Source organism: Dama dama, chromosome 20 (assembly GCF_033118175.1).
Source record: "Dama dama isolate Ldn47 chromosome 20, ASM3311817v1, whole genome shotgun sequence".
In the NCBI taxonomy this organism is placed as follows: Eukaryota; Metazoa; Chordata; class Mammalia; order Artiodactyla; family Cervidae; genus Dama; species Dama dama.
Genome location: NC_083700.1, coordinates 92,204,521 through 92,226,649, shown reverse-complemented (window position 1 = coordinate 92,226,649; position 22,129 = coordinate 92,204,521). Strand labels below are relative to the sequence as shown.

General features: G+C 37.7%; 1 long non-coding RNA gene across 1 annotated transcript; it reads left to right on the top strand.

Annotated features, from left to right (window-relative positions):
- The first annotated feature begins 806 nt into the window (after positions 1-806).
- LOC133041371 (uncharacterized) lies at positions 807-20,218 on the top strand. Its single transcript, XR_009689225.1, has 5 exons — positions 807-1,020; positions 10,916-11,131; positions 14,379-14,525; positions 14,944-15,158; positions 19,272-20,218. It is a non-coding gene; the product is annotated as an uncharacterized LOC133041371 (long non-coding RNA).
- Positions 20,219-22,129: the final 1,911 nt, after the last annotated feature.

The window sequence follows — 22,129 nt, the reverse complement described above, 5'->3', positions numbered from 1 at the left end:
AATTACATCGTGTTAACTGAAATGTTAGTCACAAAAGGTAAATATTGTATGATTATACTTATTTGAGACACTTAAGAGTAGTGAAAATTATAGGAATGGAAAGAATGGTGGCTTCCAGGTGCTGGGAGGAGGGTAGAATGGGGAGTTATTATTCAGTGGGCATAGTGTTTCAATCCTATGGGATGAAAAGAGCTATGGAGATAGATACCTCCCTATCTCCATAGCTCCATCTCCATAGAATGTGCCGGTTGCATAGCATTATGATTGATTTAATACCACTGAACCACACACTTTTAAAACTGCTGTTGTTTGTTTAGTTGCTAAGTCATGTCCAACTCTTTAGCGATCCAATGCACTGTAGCCCACCAGGCTCCTCTGTCCATGGGATTTCCCAGGCAAGAATATAGGAGTGGGTTGTGCCACTTCCTTCGCCAGGGGATCTTTCTGACCCAGGGATTGAACCTGAGTCTCTTGCAATGGCAGGCAGATTCTTTATCATAATTGCTAGGGCTTCCCTGGTAACTCAGGGAAGCCCTAAAAATCATTAAGATAGGTAAGTTTTATGTCAACTGTATTTTACCACAACAGAAAATTGAATAATGCATATATGTATGTACGTATGTAGAGAGTGAAAGAATGGTAATAAAAAAGTAGGAAAACAGTAAAAATTAGTGAATTTGACTGAAGAATATAGAAAACTTTGTACTATTCTTATTACTCTTTGTTGGGTTTGAAAGTATTTGAAAACAAGTATTTAAAAAAGATGTCGATTAACCAAAGTCATCAATTTTTTTAACCAGTGTCTGCATTAGATGAAAATATGATTTGATGATGAATAATGAGAAATTAAAGAGCTTCTTGATAAAGGTGAGGGAGAAGAGTGAAAGAGCTGACCTAAAACTCAATATGAAAAATCTCAGATCATGGCATCCAGCCCCATTACCTCATGGCAAATAGAAGTGGAAAAGGTGGAAGTAGTGACAGATTTCCTCTTCTTGGACTCTAAAATCACTGCAGATGGTGAGTACAGCCACAAAATCAGAAGATGATTGCTTCTCGGTAAGAAAGCTATGACAAATCTAGGTACTGTGTTGAAAATCTTACCCTGCTGACAAAGGTCCATATAGTCAAGGCTATGGTCTTTCCAGTGGTCACGTATGATTGTGAGAGGTGGACCGTAAAGAAGGCAGAGCACCAAAGAATTGATGCCTTCAAAGTGTGGTGCTGGAGAAGATTCCTGAGAGTTCCTTGAATGGCAAAAAGATCAAATCAGTCAATCTTAAGGGAAATCAACCCTGAATACCCATTGGGAGGACTGATACTGAAGCTGAAACTCCAGTCTTTTGGTCATCTGATGTAAAGTTGACTCATTGGAAAAGTCAGCTGGAAAATATTGATGGCAGAAGAAGAAGAGTGTGTCAGAGGGTGAGGTGGCAGGATGGCATCACCAATGCAAATGAACATGAATCTGAGCAAACTTAGAGAGATGATGAGGGACAGAGAGGCCTGGAGTACTGCAGTCCATGGAATCTCAAAGAGTCAGACACAACTGGGCAACTGAACAACAACAACGAAAAACGTCTATTGGAAGACAGGAGGAAAGAGGCAGTAATTGAAAGGCTGCAAAATTCAAAATAAGTCTAAAAGACAATAAGATTTCTAAATAGTTATATCACCAAAACAGAATCCATAAAAGGCAATTCTTAAGCAATAGATTATATTGGAAGTAGAATACTAGATTAAAATCTGAGATGGTATATAAATTTGTAAAAAGAACTAATTAAAGTTTTTTTAAAGGTTTCTAGATAAGTAATTCAGAAATGAGAAAACATATTAGACCTATTAAACAGAGAAAGAAATGGCAAAATCTTGTAATGAAAAAGTCATGAAAAATACCAGACTAATCAAAGAAGACTTTGAGTACAGCTAACTAATAATAATTGCACACCATAATAGAAAAATGCAAAGAGATAAGAGTTTAAAAAAAAGAGTTTAATGATAAAATTTAAAAACAATTTTAGGTGTTTGTATGGAATCCAGTCAGAGTATTTTCATACTTCCACTTTTCCACATATTTTTTCACTTCACTTTTACCCATTTCCTAGCTTCCCTCTTGAGCTGCTTTCTTAAATTTCAGCGTATTCTTGCTGTATACCTCTGACTATTTTAACAAATTCTCCCCATCCACTCATCAAATTCTGCTTTAGATTTTCCTTCAAAATACACCCTTAAAATGATTATATTAGATGTTTCATCAACAAAATCATTATTACTACAGCTATGGCTGTGTGTGTGCTAAGTCACTTCGGTCGTGGTCGACTCTTTGCGACCCCATGGACTATAGCCCACCAGGCTCCTCTGTCCATGGGACTTCCCAGGCAAGAATATTGGAGTGGTTTGCCATTTCCTGCTCTAGGGGATCTTCCTGACCCATGGATGGAACCTACGTCTCTTATGTCTCTTGTATTAGCAGGCTGGTTCTTTACCACTAGCACCACCTGGAAACCACTACAGCTGTGGTGAACCTAAACTGGAACAGCCTTAAATATTGTTAACAATTATATATGGTTAACTACAAATAATAGTTGATTGTTATAAACTGTATAAATTTCCATCTACTGTGCAAAACATGCATTATTTTTAAATAATTTTTCTGCAGTTTTGGTAATTTTTATTGTTAAAGGTTGTTTTAATCTGCTCAAACTGCCATAACAAAATACTGTAGACTGAGGAGCTTAAACACTAGACATTTACCTCTTATCACAGTTCTAGAGGCTGGAAGCCCCAAATCAGAATGTTAGTATAATCAGTTTCCAGTGAGAATTCTTCCTGGCTTGCAAAATGCCACCTTCTGGCTGCATCCTCAATGGTGAAGAGAGAGAGTAAGCTCTCTGGTGTCTCTTCTTATAAGGGTACTTATCCCATCATGAGGGCCCCCTTCCTGAGCTCATCTAAACCTAATTGCCTCCCTAAAGTCCCATCTCCAAATACCATCACACTGAAGGTTAAGCCTTCAACATATGAATTCTGGGGGGACACAATTCAGCTTATAGCAAAGACCTAGCCTATATATAAAATTAACTGATGTTAATTAATGGAACAGCATTTGGATATTATTCTTGATTTTAGCAGTAAAGATGGAACATGAGATCATTAAAAACATATCCATTAATTTGTAAGATATAAAAGGTCCAATTGATGTCTCTTTTAGCAACTTTGAATATCATTTCATTGTTTAATATTCCTTTTGAAGAAACACACATTTACAAAGAATAAAACATCTTAATATTAAAATGTAATAATTTGAACATGCAAAATGCATTAATTAATATTATTATAGAAAACAAATGAAAATTTAGTGGTAATTTTCTCATATACAAGAGTGTGTCAAACACTTTCTCCTTTATTTTCAAATTTCCATGTTAACATGTTAACCATGGCACCATCTTGTGGATATTTATCAAATAGCTGAGCTGTTCAAACATTTATCTGAAGGTACTAAAAATGAAAGTATTTATGAAGAATATGAAGTTTTAAAATAAAGTTTAGGTTAATGAAATAAAATGTTGGCAAGTAATCTTCCTCAATCTTTCAAAGAGCTTTAATTATATAAATAAACTCTTGAACCAACTCCAGCAATACTTTTTCTTTTTAAAGCATCTTCTTCATTAAGTGCTTATATAAAATTTCTAACTTGCCACTTGGTTCTAAATACACCAAATAGATTATATTTTAGTGTGTATAGTATGTGCACATGTATGTTTATATAATTAAATATAAATGTGTACGCTACAATAATTTTATATTGATTTAAGATCATGGTTTGTTAAAAAATAGGAACTGATACAGAGTAGGTTTTTTTAAAAGCAAAACAATATTTAATAAATTTAAGTTTTGTTACTCACTGGCTATGAACCACCTCTTTTAAATCTTATTTTTCTGAGCTAGAATGAAAAATACAGATAATTGTCAAATTTTAGAGGAGATATACCAAAACACATTAAGCTCTGACAACGTCAAATCAAAAAGTATATGTTATTTCACATATAGGATTTAAATATTTACTGACTGTAATAGGAAACTATACTAAATGGGGTGTTTTAATTAGAAAAGTCTTAATCACACAATGTTTTAATGACTTCTTTAGAGAGTATACAGGAAAATCATTGGTGTAATTAATGTGATTTTTTCAAAAAGATTACTGAATGTGTTTCTGTAATATCCTCATTATAAAGTTTCAGAATTTTAGAGTTCACAATTACCCTTAATTGTAGCATTTATTATAGATCTCACTATAGGCTAGGCATCTTGGTACATTATCTAGTACATCCTTCCAACAATCTTTTGAGTCCATACTATTATTTTTACTTTGCATGTAAGGAAAATTGAGACTGAGTAATTACATAACGTTTCATGAAAAGATGGGTATAACAAAGGACAGAAATTATATGGACATAATAGAGACAGAAGATATTAATAAGAGGTGGCAAGAATACACAGAACTACACAAAAAAGATTTTCACGACCCAGATAATCACTATGTATGATCACTCACCTAGAGCCAGACATCCTGGAATGTGAAGTCAAGTGGGCCTTAGGAAGCAACACTACAAACAAAGCTAGTGGAGGTGATGGAATTCCAGTTGAGCTATTTCAAATCCTGAAAGATGATGCTGTGAAAGTGCTGCACTCAATATGCCAGCAAATTTGGAAAACTCAGCAGTGGCCACAGGACTGGAAATGGTCAGTTTTCATTCCAATCCCAAAGGAAGGCAAGGACAAAGAACATTCAAACTATGGCATGATTGCACCCAACTCACAGGTAGCAAAGTAATGCTCAAAATTCTCCAACCTAGCCTGCAACAGTACATGAACCAAGAACTTGCAGATGTTCAAGCTGGATTTAGAAAAGGCAGAGGAACCAGAGATCAAATTATCAACACCCACTGGATTATAGAAAAAGCAAGAGAATTCCAGAAAAACATTTGCTTTATTGACTATGCCAAGGCATTTCACTGCGTGGATCACAACAAACTGTGGAAAATTCTGTAAGAGATGAGTGTACCAGACCACCATACCTGCCTCCTGAGAAATCTGTATGCAGATCAAGAAGCAACAGTTAGAACTGGACCTGGAACAATGGAATGGTCCAGATTGGGAAAGGAATACATCAAGGCTGATATTGTCACCCTGCTTATTTAACTTCTACGCAGACTACATCATGGAAAATGCCAGGCTGGACGAAGCACAAGCTGGAATCAAGATTGCCAGGAGAAATATCAATAACCTCAGATATTCAGATGACACCATCCTTATGGTAGAAAGTGAAGAGGAACTAAAGAGCCTCTTGATGAAAGTGAAAGAGGAGAGTGAAAAAGCTGGCTTAAAACTCAACATTCAAAAAACAAAGATCATGGCATCCAGTCCCATCACTTGAAGGCAAATCAATGAGGAAACAATGGGAACAGTGAGAGACTTCTTTTTTGGGGGCTCCAAAATCACTACAGATGTTGACTGCAGCCATGAGATAAAAAGATGCTTACTCTTTGGAAGAAAAGCTATGACAAACTGAGACAGCATATTAAAAAGTAGAGACATTACTTTGCCAACATAGGTCTGTGTAGTCAAAGCTATGGTTTTTCTAGTAATCATGTATAGATGTGAGAGTTGGACCATCAAGAAGGCTGAGCACTGAAGAATTGATGCTTTTGAACTGTGGTGTTGAAGAGGACTCTTGAGAGCCCCTTGGACTGCAAGCTCAAAGCAGCCAATCCTAAAGGAAATCAACCCTGAATATTCTTTGAAAGGATGGATGCTGAAGCTGAAGCTGAAAATACTTTGGCCATCTGATGTGAAGAGCTGACTCATTAGAAAAGATCCTGATGCTGGGAAAGACTGAAGGCAGGAAGAGAAGTGGGCAATAAAGGATGAGATGGTTGGATGGCATCACTGACTTGATGGACATGAGTTTGAGCAAGTTCTGGGAGTTGGTGATGGACAGGGATGCCTGGTGTGCTGCAGTCCATGGGGTCACAAAGAGTCAGCCATGACTGAGCCACTGAACTGAATTATATAACTCACCAAGGTCACACAGCTAATAAGAAGTCATAATTTTAACCCATCTTCAAAGCCCAGATTCTTGTCACAACACAAACTTGCTTCTCAGAAATTCAGATAAATATCAGGTAGGGACTTCCCTGATGGTCACTGGTTAAGAATCTGCCTTCCAATGCAGGGGAAGTAGGTTTGATCTCTGCTCAGGGAACTAAGATCCCACATGCCATAGGCAACTAAGCCTGTGCACCACAGTGAAGAGCCTGTGCTTCACAACCAAGACTCAGCATAGGGGAAAAAAAAGAAAAGAAATTCAGATAAAATCAGATATTTTAATCCAGACATCAATAAAGAATTTAAAAATCTATTTACTGAAAGTCCCAAGGTATGCCAAATTAAAACTGCTTTATTTTACACATGCAATTTTTAATGCACTAAATTTAATATTATTGCATTTTGAAACATAATTATCCTAATAATATAATACCATGAAGTATAGGAATGTAAGGTATATTATTAATTCTCTGTGTGTGCTAAGTCGCTTCAGTCATGTCCAACTCTTTGTGACCCTATGGACTATAGCACACCAGGCTACTCTGTCCATGGGGATTCTCCAGGCAAGAATACTAGAGTGGGTGGCCATATCCCCCTCCATGGGATCTTCCCAACCCAGGGATCAAACTTGTGTCTCTAAAATCTCCTGCACTGGCAGGCAGTTTCTTTACCACTAGCTATATATAAGAATAGAATATAAATAGAAATTAAATTTTCTTAATGGTAATCCTTAAGCATTAATATCCACTTCATCATTATCTTCTTTTATTAAATACTATAGCATAAAACTCTTCACGAGTCTTTTAAAATAAAAATTGTGATAGGAACCCTTAATATGAGATCTACCCTCAACAAAATTTTAAGTGCTTAATATAGTATTGTTAACTACAGGCACAATGCTGTACAATAAACCTCTAGAATATACTCATGTTGTGTAACTGAAACCTGATACACATTGAACAATTCCCCATTTCCTCTCCATTTAGCCCCTGGTAACCATTCATTATCACAGTAATCCAAGCCTATGCCCCAACCAGTAACGCTGAAGAAGCTGAAGTTGAATGGTTCTATGAAGACCTACAAGACCTTTTAGAACTAACACCCAAAAAAGATGTCTTTTTCATTATAGGGGATTGGAATGCAAAAGTAGGAAGTCAAGAAACACCTGGAGTAACAGGCAAATTTGGCCTTGGAGTATGGAATGAAGCAGGGCAAAGACTAATAGAGTTTTGCTAAGAGAACGCTCTGGTCATAGCAAACACCCTCTTCCAACAACACAGGAGAAGACTCTACACATGGACATCACCAGACGGTCAACACCGAAATCAGATTGATTATACTCTTCGCAGCCAAAGATGGAGAAGCTTTATACAGTCAGCAAAAACAAGACTTGGAGCGGATTGTGGCTCAGATCATGAAATCCTTATTGCCAAATTCAGACTTCAACTGAAGAAAGTAGGGAAAACCACCAGACCATTCAGGTATGACCTAAATCAAATCCCTTATGACTTATACAGTGGAAGTGAGAAATAGATTTAAGGGACTAGATCTATAGACAGAGTGTCTGATGAACTATGGATGGAGGTTCATGACATTATACAGGAGACAGGGATCAAGACCATCCCCATGGAAAAGAAATGCAAAATGGCAAAATGGTTGTTTGAGGAGGCCTTACAAATAGCTGTGAAAAGAAGAGAAGTGAAAATCAAAGGAGAAAAGGAAAGATATTCCCATTTGAATGCAGAGTTCCAAAGAAGAGCCAGGAGAGATAAAGCCTTCCTCAGCGATCAATGCAAAGAAATAGAGGAAAACAACAGAATGGGAAAGACTAGAGATCTCTTCAAGAAAATCAGAGATATCAAGGGAACATTTTATGCAAAGATGGGATGATAAAGGACGGAAATGGTATGGACCTAACAGAAGCAGAAGGTATTAAGAAGAGGTGGCAAGAATACACAGAAGAACTGTACAAAAAAGATCTTCATGAGCCAGATAATCATGATGGTGTGATCACTCACCTAGAGCCAGACATCCTGGAATGTGAAGTGAAGGGGGCCATAGAAAGCATCACTACGAACAAAGCTAGTGGAGGTGATGGAATTCCAGTTGAGCTATTTCAAATCCTGAAAGATGATGCTGTGAAAGTGCTGCACTCAATATGCCAGCAAATTTGGAAAACTCAGCAGTGGCCACAGGACTGGAAAAGGTTGGTTTTCATTCCAATCCCTTAGAAAGGCAAAGCCAAAGAATGGTTGAACTACCACACAATTGCACTCATCTCACATGCTAGTAAAGTAATCCTCAAAACTCTCCAAGCCAGGCTTCAGCAATACGTGAACCGTGAACTTCCAGATGTTCAAGCTGGTTTTAGAAAAGGCAGAGGAACCAGAGATCAAATTATCAACATCCACTGGATCATTGAAAAAGCAAGAGAGTTCCAGAAAAACATATATTTCTGCTTTATTGACTATGCCAAAGCCTTTGACTGTGTGGATCACAACAAACTGTGGAAAATTCTGAAAGAGATGGGAATACCAGACCACCTGACCTGCCTCTTGAGAAACCTGTATGCAGGTCAGGAAGCAACAGTTAGAACTGAACACGGAACAACAGACTGGTTCCCAATAGGAAAAGGAGTACATCAAGGCTGTATATTATCACCCTGCTTATTTAACTTATATGCAGAGTACATCATGAGAAACGCTGGGCTGGAAGAAGCACAAGCTGGAATCAAGATTGCTGGGAGAAATATCAATAACCTCAGATATGCAGATGACACCACCCTTATGGCAGAAAGTGAAGAGGAATGAAAAAACCTCTTGATGAAAGTGAAAGAGGAGAGTGAAAAAGTTGGCTTAAAGCTTAACATTCAGAAAACTAAGATCATGGCATCTGATCCCATCACTTCATGGGAAAATGATGGGGAGACAGTGGAAACAGTGTCAGACTTTAATTTTTTGGGCTCCAAAATCACTGCAGATGGTGACTGCAGCCATGAAATTAAAAGACACTTACTCCCTGGAAGGAAAGTTATGACCAACCTAGATAGCATATTAACAAGCAAGAGACATTACTTTGCCAACAAAGGTCTGTCTAGTCAAGGCTATGGTTTTTCCAGTGGTCATTTATCGATGTGAGAGTTGGACTGTGAAGAAAGATGAGCACCAAAAAATTGATGCTTTTGAACTGTGGTGTTGGAGAAGACTCTTCAGAGTCCCTTGGACTGCAAGGAGATCCAAGCAGTCCATCTTAAAGGAGATCAGTCCTGGGTGTTCATTGGAAGGACTGATGCTGAAGCTGAAGCTCCAATACTTTGGCCACCTCATGCGAAGAGTTGACTCATTAGAAAAGACTCTGATGCTGAAAGGGATTGGGGGCAGGAGGAGAAGGGGACAACAGAGGATGAGACGGCTGGATGGCATCACTGACTCGATGGACATGAGTTTGAGTAGACTCCGGGAGTTTGTGATGGACAGGGAGGCCTGGCATGCTGCAGTTCATGGGGTCGCAAAGAGTCGGACACGACTGAGCGATAGAACTGAACTGAATGATGCTAGCTGTGGGCTTTTCACACTTGTCCTTTACTATGTTGAAGTAAATGCCTTCTGTACCTACTTTGTTGAGAGTTTTTATCATGAAAAGGTGTTAAATTTTGTTAAATGTTTTTTCTGGCTTTATTGAGATGATCATGTGATTTTTATTCTTCAATTGCCTAATATGGTGAATCACATTAACTGATTTGCATGTGATGAACCATCCTTACATCTCAGGGAAAAATCTTCTTGGTCATGATGTATGATTCTTTTAATGAGCTGTTAGATTCAGTTTGTTAGTGTTTGTTGTTTGTTTTCAGAAATTTTACATCTATATTCATTAGGGATATAGGTCTGTAGTTTTCTTGTAGTCTTTGTCTAACTTTGGTATCAGAGTAATTCTGGCTTCATAAAATGAGATTGAAAATGTCCCCTCTTCCTCAGTTTTTGGAAAATTTAAGAAGGACTGGTGCTAATTATTAAATGTTTGATAGAAGTCACCAATGAAGCCATCTGGTCCTGGGCTTTTCTTCATTGAGAGTTTTTTGCTTTTCTTGTTCAGTGATTAAATCTTATTTGATATTGGTCTGCTCATGTTTACTAAATCTTAATGATTCTGTCTTGGTGAATTATATGTTTTTAAAAATTTAGCTATTTCTTCTGGGTTATCCAGTTTGATTGCATATAACTGTCCATGATAGTTATTTGTGTGCTCAGTCACTTCAGTCATGTCCAACTCTTCGCAACCCTATGGACTGTAGACCATCAGGCTCCTCTGTTCTTGGGATTCTCCAGGCAAGAATACTGGAGTGGGTTACCATGCCCTCCTCCAAGGGATCCTCCCGACCCAGGGATCACACCTGGGTCTCCTGCATTACAGGTGGACTCTTTACTGCTGAGCCACCAGGGAAGCCCAAAATAGTTACTTATAATCTTTTAAATTTCTGTGGCATCAGTTGTAATTCTGCTCTTTCATTTCTGATTTTATTTAGTTCAGTCTTCTCTTTTTTTCTTAGCCTAGCCAAGAGTTTGTCGATTTTTAAAATCTTTTTTAAAAACCAACTCTTTTAATTATTATTTATTTATTTTGGCTACACCATGTAGCTTGTGGGATCTATGTCAATCATTAAAGTCAGTATGTCATGTCAGTATGAAGTGAGATAGAAACCAGCCCCGTGGGTGGTACACTGAAAGACTGCTAACTTTGGAGGCATGTTACATTCTTTCCCCTCCCTTTGAGAAGCATCACTTATGTGCCTTTTTCAACCTTGCAGAGCCATGGCAGCTGCAGAAATGCTGTTCATTTCTTCAGCTACAACAGACAACTGTGTTATGCCAGTTTTTTCTGTGAATCCTTGTGAAATGAGACTGAAGCTGGTCCCTCTGGGAGTCCACTGAAAGAGCAGAGATGTAGAAGTTTGTCCTACTTTTTCTCCCTCCCTCCAAAAAAGAGGAATCACAATCTCTCTTCGTGCTTAGTTGTGATACAGGTAAAGAAAAATTGCTCTGTGTAACCTCTCTCCATGAAGCTGATCTCAGCCTTGTGCTTGTCTGGAGTACTGTAACTTCTTAAATGAATTATATACTGCTCATAAGGATATTTTGTTACTTATGTTATTGTTCAATCTGTGTATCTGTGAGGAAACAAGGACATGCCATCTAGTTGATGTCACTCCATCCTGTCTTTTAGACACAAATTCTCTGACTCATTTATTATGAAGATAAATGTACTAGAGATTTGATAGAAGTTGTTCAATTTTGCTCTGTTACATGAACAGCTAGGTCACTGCTGCCATCATACATAGATAGATTATTGTTCTTTACAAATCTCCCCAATTCTTTTTTGGAATTTTTTTTTCAAAATAATCTAAGAATTTAATTTTAGACATAAGTATTTTCTGGTCTACAATATCATTAAAAAAATTTCTGGAATTCACTTTTTTTTTCCTTTAAAATATCTCCAAGCAACAGACAGTTCGCAGAAATAAAATACAAGTATTTTAAATGCATTAAGACAGGTTGCTCAGGGCCAGTGCACTGGGACAACCCTGAGGGATGGAATGAGGGGTGGGAGTGGGAGAAGGGTGCAGGATGGGGGACACATGTTCACCCACGGCTGGTTCATGTGAATGTATGGAAAAAACCACTACAATAAAAAAAATTAAAAAATTAAAAGCAGAGACATTAGAAAAAAACTTCCTAATAATAAGAAAAAATAACTTAAAACTACACTGTGATATTGTTTCCTTATAGTGACAAAAAAATTGAATATGATACCACTTTGTGAAGATGTGGAAAAACAGAGGCATTTTCATACATTGTTTGAATTGAGTATTTTGCATGATTCCATTCTTTCTCTTTCTGGCTGCACTGCATGGCTTGTGGGAATCTTAGTTCCCTGACCAGGGATTGAACCCAGGCCCTTGGTAGTGAGAGTGTGGAGTCCTAACCACTAGACCACAAAGGAATTCCCTCCATTTTCTCTTTCTTAGCACATCAGTTATACTTAAAAATTTGGTTTTCATGATTGCTTTAGAGTTTGGAATACATATTTACATCTAAGTCCACTTTCAAACAATACTGTAACACTTCATAGGTAGTGGGAGTACTAGAAGAAAATAATCCTAATTCCCCCCTCCCATTTTTTGTATCATTTTGTTATTCATTGTACTTATACTTAAGCATACACACACACATAACTAAACACATTGTTGGTACTATTTTGAACAAAATTTTTTCCTATTAGATAAATGAAGAAAAAGAAAAACTTTTAATTATTCCATATTCCTTCTCTGATGATCTCCCTTTCTTAATGTAGATCAGAGTTTCTGCCCTACATGATTTTTCTTCTCTCTAAAAAACTTCAATTTTTTTTTAATAGTGCAGATCTACTACCAACAAATATCTCAATTTTTGTTTGTCTGAGAAAGTATTTCTCCTTCATTTTTGTAGGGTACAGAATTCTAAGTTGTTGTGTTTTACTCTTAATGCTTCAAATATTTCTTTCCACTCTCTTTTTGCTTGCATGGTTTCTGAGGAGAAGTTGGATATAACTAACTTTTGTTCTTTTATAGGTAAGGTTTTCCCCTACTCTGGTTTCTTAAAGAATTTTTTCTTTATCTTTGATCTTCTATAATTCATTAAAAAAAGTTTCTTGGCATTCATCCTGCTTGATGTTATCTGAGTTCCTGGATCTGTGATTTGGTGTCTGACATTAATTTGGAGAAGTTCTTAGTCTTTATTATTTTAAATGTGTCCTCTGGCCCTTTCTCTTTATTCTCCTAGTATTCCCATCACATATACATTATAGCTTCTGTAGTTGTACAACAGTCCTGGGATATTCTGTTCTGTTTTTGCAGGCTTTTCTCTCTTTTCAGTTTTAGAAGCTACCATTGCTTTATCCTCAAGCTCAAAGATTATCTCTTTGGTCATGTCTAATCCACTGTTAAGTCCATTAAAGGCATTCTTCATTTCTGTTATAGTGTTTTTGATCTTTAGTATTTATTTTTGGTTCTTTCTTAGAATTTTCATCTCTCTGCTTATACTGCACTTCTCTGCTTGCAAGCTGTACTTTATCCATTAGAGTCCTTAATATATCAGGACTTCCCTGGTGGCTCAGATGGTAAAGCATCTGTCTACAATGCGGGAGACCCGGGTTCGATCTTTGTTTTAAATTACCATTCTCATAATACCAAAATCCCTGTCACATTTCATTCTGACTCTAGCTCTATGTGTTCAAAGTCTGTTTTGTGCCATTTAGTATACCTTGTAGTTTTTTCTTGATAATGAGACATGATATGCTAGGTAAAAGGAACTGTTGTAAGGAGACTTTTAGAACTACGCTAGTAAGGTGTAAGGGGAGGGGAAACAGTTCTATGATTAGGTCTCAGTCTTCCAGTGAGCCTATGCCACTGGACTGTGAATTTCACGAGTATCTCAGTTTTTTCCTCCCCTCTTGCGTGAGGCAGAATGGCTAGAGGGAGCTGGAGTTGAGCATTTCCCTTCCCCCTGCCCCGAATAGGCTCTGATAATATGCTGGAGTTGAGCATTTCCCTTCCCCCCACCGAAAAGGCTCTGATAATATGTCAGCAGATTAGGCTCTGGTTAAACAGTTTTCCCTGATGGCAGGTCTTGACAAAAAGAACAGAATGATATGGCATATTTCAAACCGGTTCATCTTTCCATCCTCATGCTGGAAACATGAAGGGATTTTTCTCAGATATTTGCTGTGGGAACTTGGTTGAACTCTTGGTTGAACAACATTGTGAGTGCTCCCCTATGACTATATTCCTTGAAGTTTTTAACTCTCAGACTTGCCCATGTTGAGGCTCCAGCAATTCATAATTACAGTTCCAGTCTCCTACCTTGACACTGGTTTCTGGTTCATTTTCTGCTTAGGCAGGAGTCTCTGCTCTGATAAACTGTGGCTCCCTGTATGTAATTGTTTTTCTGACCTTGTGTCCTCAGTTTTCTATTTTTTCAATCTGTCAGCTTTTTACTTATTGTTAGGATGGAGTGGTGACTTCCAAGCTCCTTATATGTGAAACTGGAAGTCCTCATATATTATTGAGGGAAGCATATGGTGGTATTTCTATGGAAGACAGCTGGCAAAATCTATTAAAATTACAAATGAATATATCTTTTAACCCAACAATTTTACTTACGAACTTATCTCATAGATTTATTGATATATATATATGAAATGACATATATAAAATGTTATTCATTGCATCACAGTTCTATTAGCAAAAGATTAGAATCAACTTGACATTCATCAACTAAGAGCTTGTTATGTCCACATATTCATGGGATGGAAAACTAAGCAGCCATACATATGAAACTGCTGACACCAGTTGCTTGAGTAGAATGGAACCATAACAGAAGGTAGGTATTTCATTATTCACTCACTTGTACCTTTCGAGTGTTGAATCATCTGAATTTACAGGTGCTTAAAAATAAACAATGGAGTTAAACCCCTGCTCCCCAAGCCCTCTGACCCTGCTTTCCCTGATTCCCCAAGGATCTTAAATCTGAGATGGGCATGTCTAGAGTGACATATACTCACTCTGGATATCCAGCTATTAGGTTGGTGCAAAAGCAATTGTGGTTTTGCATTGTTAAAGTTTGCCATTTGATATTGGAGTACATTCTTAAATAAATGTAGTTATGTTATACATCATTTTAATGCACATTTCTCATTTTATGTTTTTTGGCTAATGACTTATTAATTAAACTAATTAATTATTAATTAAATTAATTAAACTAATTAAATAAACTAATGTTTATTTTTTATTTATTCTAGAATACAGAAATGATGTTAGACAAAGAACAAATTCAAGCAATTTTCTTTATTTGAATTCAAAATGGGTTGTAAGGCAGTGGAGACAACTTGCAACATCAACAAGGCATTTTTACCCAGGAACTGGTAACAAACATACAGTGCAGTGGTGGTTCAAGAAGTTTTGCAAAGGAGACAAGAGCCTTGAAGATGAAGAGTGCAGTGGCTGGCCATTAAAGGTTGACAATCAGGTGGAGAGGGAGGTGGGAAGGGGGGTCAAGATGGGGAATACATGTAGATCCATGGCTGATTCATGTCAATGTATGACAAAAACCACTACAATATTGTAAGTAATTAGCCTCCAACTAATAAAAATAAATGGAAAAAAAAAAAGAAGTTCACAATGACCATTTGAAAGGATCATCAAAGCTGATCCTCTTACAACTACATGAGGAGTTGCTGAAGAACTCAATGCCAACCATTCTAAGATTGTTTGGCATTTGAAGCAAGTTGGAAAGCTGAAAAAGCTTGATAAGCGGGTGCCTCATGAGCTGACCACAAATCAAAAAAAAATCATCATTTTGACATGTTGTCTTCTTTTATTTGCCACAACATCAATGAACCATTTCTTGGTCAGAATGTGACTTGTGACAAAAAGTGGATTTTATATAGTAACAGGTGATGACCAGCTCTGTGGTTGGACTGAGGAAAAGTTCCAAAGCACTTCCTAAAGCCAAACATACACCAAAAAAAAGATCATAGTCACTGTTTGGTGGTCTGCTGGTGGTCTGATCCACTACAGCTTTCTGAACCCCAGTGAAACCATTACATCTGAGAAGTATGCTCAGCAAATGAAAGAGATGCACTGAAAACTGCAACACCTGCAGCTGGCACTGGTCAACCGAAAGGACCCAATTCTTTTCCACAACACCTGACCGCACGTTGCTTAACCAATACTTCAAAAGTTGAATGAATTGGGCTGCAAAGTTTTGCCTCATCTGCTATATTCACTTGACCTCTCGCCAGCTGACTACAACTTTTTCAAGCATCTTGACAACTTTTTTCAGGGAAAATGCTTCCACAACCACAGAAAGCAAAAAATGCTTTCCAAGAGTTCGTGAAATTGCAAAGCATGGAATTTTATGCTAGAGGAATAAACAAACTTAATTCTTGTTGACAAAAATGTGTTGATTGTAATGATTCCTATTTTGATTAATAAAGATATGTTTGAGCCTAGTTATAATGATTTAAAATTAACAGTCTGAAACTGCAATTATGTTTGCACCAAGATAATATTTAGAGAAATGAAAACAAAACCACAACATACCAAAACATGGGATGTGGAGAAAGCAGTGATAAGCAGCAAGTTTACAGCTATAAATAATTAAATTAAAAAGCAAGAAAAATATGAAATCAAGAACCTAACTTCAAAACTTAAGTAACTGCATAAAGAACAAAGAACCCCAAAGCTAGCTTAAGGTAGGAAATAATAAAGATGAGAGCAAAGATAAACAAAATAGAAAAAGATAAACACAATAGAGAAATCAGTGAAACCAAAGGTTAATTATTCAAAAAGATCAACAAAATTGACAAATCTTTAGGCAGATGACTGAAAAAAAAAGAGAGAGAAGACTCAAATTTCTAAAATCAGAAAAGGAAGCATTATTATTGATCTTATAAAAATAAAAGTATTATAAGAGTACTATAAAAGATCATATGGGAAAAATTTGGATAACCTAGATGAAATGGACAAACTTCTAGAAACACAAAACCTACCAAGACTAAATCACAAAGAAATAGAAAACCTGAACAGAGCTATAAGCAGACCCTGAACAGACCAGTAAGGAGACTGAAACTATAATAAAAAATCTCCCAACAAAAAAAGCTCTGAACTTGATGGCTACACTGGTGAATTCCACCGGACTTTTAAAGAAGAACTAATTCCAATTCTTTTGCATATCAAATCCTTTTTGTACATCAAAAGACACTACCCAGAGAGTAAAAAAGCAATGCACAAAATGGAAGAGAAAATTTGAAAACCATATATCTGATAAAGGATTTACATCTAGAATAGAGAATTCAAACTCAACAACAAAAAGCAAACAATTCAGTTCAAAAATGGGCAAAGCACTTGAATACCAACATTTCTCCAAAGAAGATATATGAATGACCAATAAGTATATGAAAAGATCTCAACATCACTGATTAGGGAAATGCAAATCAAAACTACAATGAGATACTGCCTCACATCAACAGAATGTCTAGTATTCAAAAACAAATGAACAGAAACCAGAAAATAAGTGTTGGTGAGGATGTGAACCCTTGTGCAATGCTGATAGAAATACAAAATGGCACAGCCAGTGTGGAAAATGGTATAAAGGGTCCTCAGAAAGTTAAAAACAAAATTATCACATGATTTAGCAATTCCCCTTCTGCGTAGTTACCCAAAAGAATTTTAAGACGGGTCTCAAAGAGATATTTGTACATAAATGTTCATGGCATCATTATTCTCAATAGCCAAGATACAGAAATAACTTAAAAGTTTATCAACATATAAATGGATAAAGAAATGTGGTATATACATACAATGGAATATTATTCAGCCTTTAAAAGGAAGGAAATTCTACCATATATTGCAACATGGATAAACCTTGGAGACATTACATCAAGTTAAATAAGCCAGTCACAAAAAAAGAAATACTGTATGATTCTGTTTACATGAGATACTTAGTCAAAATCATGAAGAAACAAAGTGTAATAGTATAATGGTTGGCAGGGCCTAAAGGGAGAGGAGAATGGGAAGTTATTGTTTAATAGGTACAAAGTTTCACTTTTGCAAGACAAAAAGAGTTATGGGGATAGATGATGGTTATCGCTGCTTATCAATGTTAATGTATTTAATAATACTGAACAGATAAGACGGTAAATTTTATGTGACATGTATTTTACAACAACAACAACAAACTGAGGCAAATTAGCTTACTCATCAGTTCAACATCCTTCAACAGTTTTCATCTCAGAATAAAAGTCAAAGTCCTCATTATGACCCACAAAGTCTTTCATGATCTAAACTCTTTCCCTTTATCACTCCAACCTCATCTTAATATCTACCTCTTCCATATTCTGTTCCTGCCACATTGGCCTTAGGGCCTCTGCACTTGATATTCCATCTCTTTGCATGTATTCCCCACACATAACAGCTTGATTCTTTCTCCTGTCTGCTTTAGGTAAGGTCCTCCTTGGCTATCCTACCTAAAAATGCAACAGTCCCTGCCACATACATCTTATCTCTATTCATTACTTCACTTTTGTATTTAACTCTTAGCCTCTAACATGCAACATATTTTACTGATTTATATTTATCTTATTGCCTGCATCTCCAACCAGAATGTAAACTTCATGAAGACTAGGATTTTGGTCTGATTGATCCTCTGTTTCACACAAAGTAAGAGATCAACAAAATTTATTGTATTGATCAGTGAAAGAACATGAAAAATATGAAGTAGTAAAGAAGTTAATCTACTTCTGTTTATTTGAAAATGATTCATGTATTTTCATTAGTCTATACAGTTTTTCTGTTAACAGTAACTAAGTGCCAGCCTGGGCATGCTAGTTATAACTTAGAACACTGTCTATTTTACTAGACAGCCTTCTTCTCTATGCCATAAATGGGGCTAAATGAACTTGGAAGCAAAGGCCAAAAATACATAGAAATATGTAGACACAGGCTTTGGAATCAGACAGACCTTGATTTACATCCCAGATACTCCACTTGATAGGGTAGGGTTTTTAACCCCTATGTGCCTGCATCGCTATAAAGACAGTGTGAAATACTGGAAAAAGTATGTTGGCTTAGGAATCAGAGTCCTGGACTCCACTGTAGTTGTAAATTTGAGCCAATGGAGTTGTAACTTTGAGCAAGTTATTTAACAGATTGCTCAGTCTCAATTTCTTCATCTACAGAATGAGGATAATATTTCTTTTGTGGGGTCCTTGTAAAAATGTAAGATGACACAGAAGATAACTAGTAAATGTTCATTTATGTTACTAATGTAGGACAGTCATTAATTTTCTGCATGAGATAACTTTATTCATTGGTAAGAAGGCATCCACCCTAGAGGCAGTTTTTGTTTTTTTTTTTTTTTGTCATGATTACTACTTTCATAATGAGCTAGGATGATTGTTTGTCAATATTATTAATAACTCCTATGGTTAGAGACCAAAGCCAGAAATGCATTTTTATTAGTAAAATTTTACCCACAAATATACATTCCTAAAGAAATGGAAGGCAACAGCAAGCACTGCCAGCTTAAAACATTCATTTTGCATCCACTTTCTGTTTTCTATTACAGGTGGAATTTCATTTTAATGAATACCATTTTAAACATCTGTATGGACATGGTGAAGCTATTTTTGTGTTCTAGGAGATGAGCCACAGGAACTGTGCTTTCTTGACTTGGCTAAAACAAATTCTAAAAAAAAGAAATTCTTTACTCACAAGGACTGTCAATACAAAAATAGGTATTTTAATAAGAAGTAATTATCATTCATAAATGAAATACCCTGGCCTTGGCTACTTCCAAGAAAACAGAACAAGAGCTGGTGAGTAGAAGGCAAAGTGAACTGGAAAGCAAGAGAAAATGAGAGAAAATGGAGCAAAGCACTCAACTGAGACCTGTTAGAAAGTTCAAACCTTAAGCCAGAATTCCACTTGTAAACATAACCCCTCCTCTTCTCCTGCTTACTTCACAAGTTACCTCCTCTACAAAGCGTTTTCAAGTCCCTCTAGACATACAGTTCAGTTCCCTGTCTCCTGTAATCCCATTTGTTCTGAATCTGTGCATAACATTTACCCTTATTCATCTTATCCCTTTAGAGATAATTGTTTTGTGCTCTGTCCCTTTCCCCCACCAAGACTCAGGGCTCAGATCTCTAAGGCAAAGATTGATTCAACGTCCTATGACCAAAACCTAGAACACAGCTTAGTACATAATAGCTATTTGATAAATTCTCATTGAATTTAACATATATTAAATACATATAAATATATATAGTTGTTGGTGAAGCTCTCAGAACAGGGACTTGGAAGGGTTTAACACACTGTTGGGGTTTCGCAGGCTGGAAGAACAAGTTACCTCATAAGAACCGAAGGCCAGAATGGGGACTGCGAAATGGACTCAAAGGGGCTCTCTGGCAGCACATTAGAAGGCTTGGTCCCCTTTCCTCAGATAACATCAGCTCAGGGTCTGGTGCCAACGCGACCGGGCTATTCTGAATGAGGTTCCAACTTCCAACCTCCCTGCCCCAGGATTCTCGGCCTCACATCTTGACTTGGTGCTGCGTGCTGGGTCCAAGCTTCCGGGCCTGCCAGGCTCCTGCTTCCGGTTGCGAGACTCTGGCTTCCGGCCGGCTGCTGAGGCACCGCTCAGTCCCGAAGGCCCGCAGTGGGTGCGGCGCTGGTAGTTGGTGCCGTGATGGCAGTTGGTGTTGTGAGCCTTCTTGCTCCTCCCTTCCCTAGAAGATCTTTCCTCTTTCTCTCTTTCTGCTGTTCCAACAATCTGCAGACCCTATATTTTTTAAAAAAAGCCTCTGCGCCTCTAGTTCCTGTGAAGTTTGGCATCTTCAGTTGAGTCTCCTACTGCAGGGGTGAGTTAACGACCTGGCACCCATTTTCGCCCTCATTTTCTTTTGCTCCCTTTCTTTGGCAGCCACGAGGCTTCAGGATTTTGGAGTCGACTTCCCTCTAATCTAGAGTTCTTGAGAGAGCCTTGCTTTAGTTGACTCTGGTTTGCAACGGTTTCCCAGGTGGCGCTAGTGGTAAAGAACTCACCTGCCAGTGCAGGTAGATGAGATGCAGGTTTGATCCCTGGGTTGGGAAGTTCCCCTGGAGGAGGGCACAACAACCCATTCCAGTATTCTTACCTGGAGGATCCCCATGGACAGAGGAGCCTTGGCGGACTACAGTTCATAGGTTTGCAGTGAGGATCCCCTTGCCATGTTTGTAAGGGAAAACCAGAATCTTAAAATGATGAAGGAACTCAGTACAGTTCAGTTCAGTCCTCAGTCATATCCGACTTTTTGCGACCCCATGAATTGCAGCACACCAGGCCTCCCTGTCCATCACCAACTCCCGGAGTCTATCCAAACCCATGCCTATCGAGTTGGTGATGCCATCCAGCCATCTCATCCTCTGTCATCCCCTTCTCCTCCTGCCCCCAGTCCTTCCCAGCATTAGTGTCTTTTCCATTGAGACAACTCTGTGCATGAGGTGGTCAAAGTATTGGAGTTTCAGCTTCAACATCAGTCCTTCCAATGAACACCCGGGACTGATCTCCTTTAGCATGGACTGGTTGGATCCTCTTGCAGTCCAAGGGACTCTCAAGAGTCTTCACCAACACCACAGTTCAAAACCATCAGTTCTTTGATGCTCAGCTTTCTTCACCGTCCAACTCTCACATACATACATGACTACTGGAAAAACCATAGCCTTGACTAGACGGACCTCTGTTGGCAAAGTAATGTCTCTGCTTTTAAATATGCTATCCAGGTTGGTCATAGCTTTCCTTCTAAGGAGTAAGCATCTTTTAATTTCATGGCTGCAATCACCATCTGCAGTGATTTTTGAGCCCAAAAAATTAAAGTCTGACACTGTTTCCACTGTTTCCCATCTATTTGTCATGAAGTGAAGGGACCAGATGCCATGATCTTAGTTTTCTGAATGTTGAGCTTTACGCCAACTTTTCCACTCTACTCCTTCACTTTCATCAAGAGGCTTTTTCATTCCTCTTCACTTTCTGCCTTAAGGGTGGTGTCATCTGCATATCTGAGGTTATTGATATTTCTCCTGGCAATCTTGAATCCAGCTTGTGCTTCTTCCAGCTCAGCATTTATCATGATGTACTCTGCATATAAGTTAAATAAGCAGGGTGACAATATACAGCCTTGATGTACTCTTTTTCCTATTTGGAACTAATCTGTTGTTCCATGTCCAGTTCTAACTGTTGCTTCCTGACCTGCATACAGGTTTCTCAAGAGGCAGGTCAGGTGGTCTGGTATTCCCATCTCTTTCAGAATTTTCCATGGTTTACTGTGATCCACACACTCAAAGGCATTGGCATAGTCAATAAAGGCTTTGGCATGGTCAATAAAGCAGAAGTAGATATTTTTCTGGAACTCTCTTGCTTTTTTGATGATCCAGAGGATGTTGGCA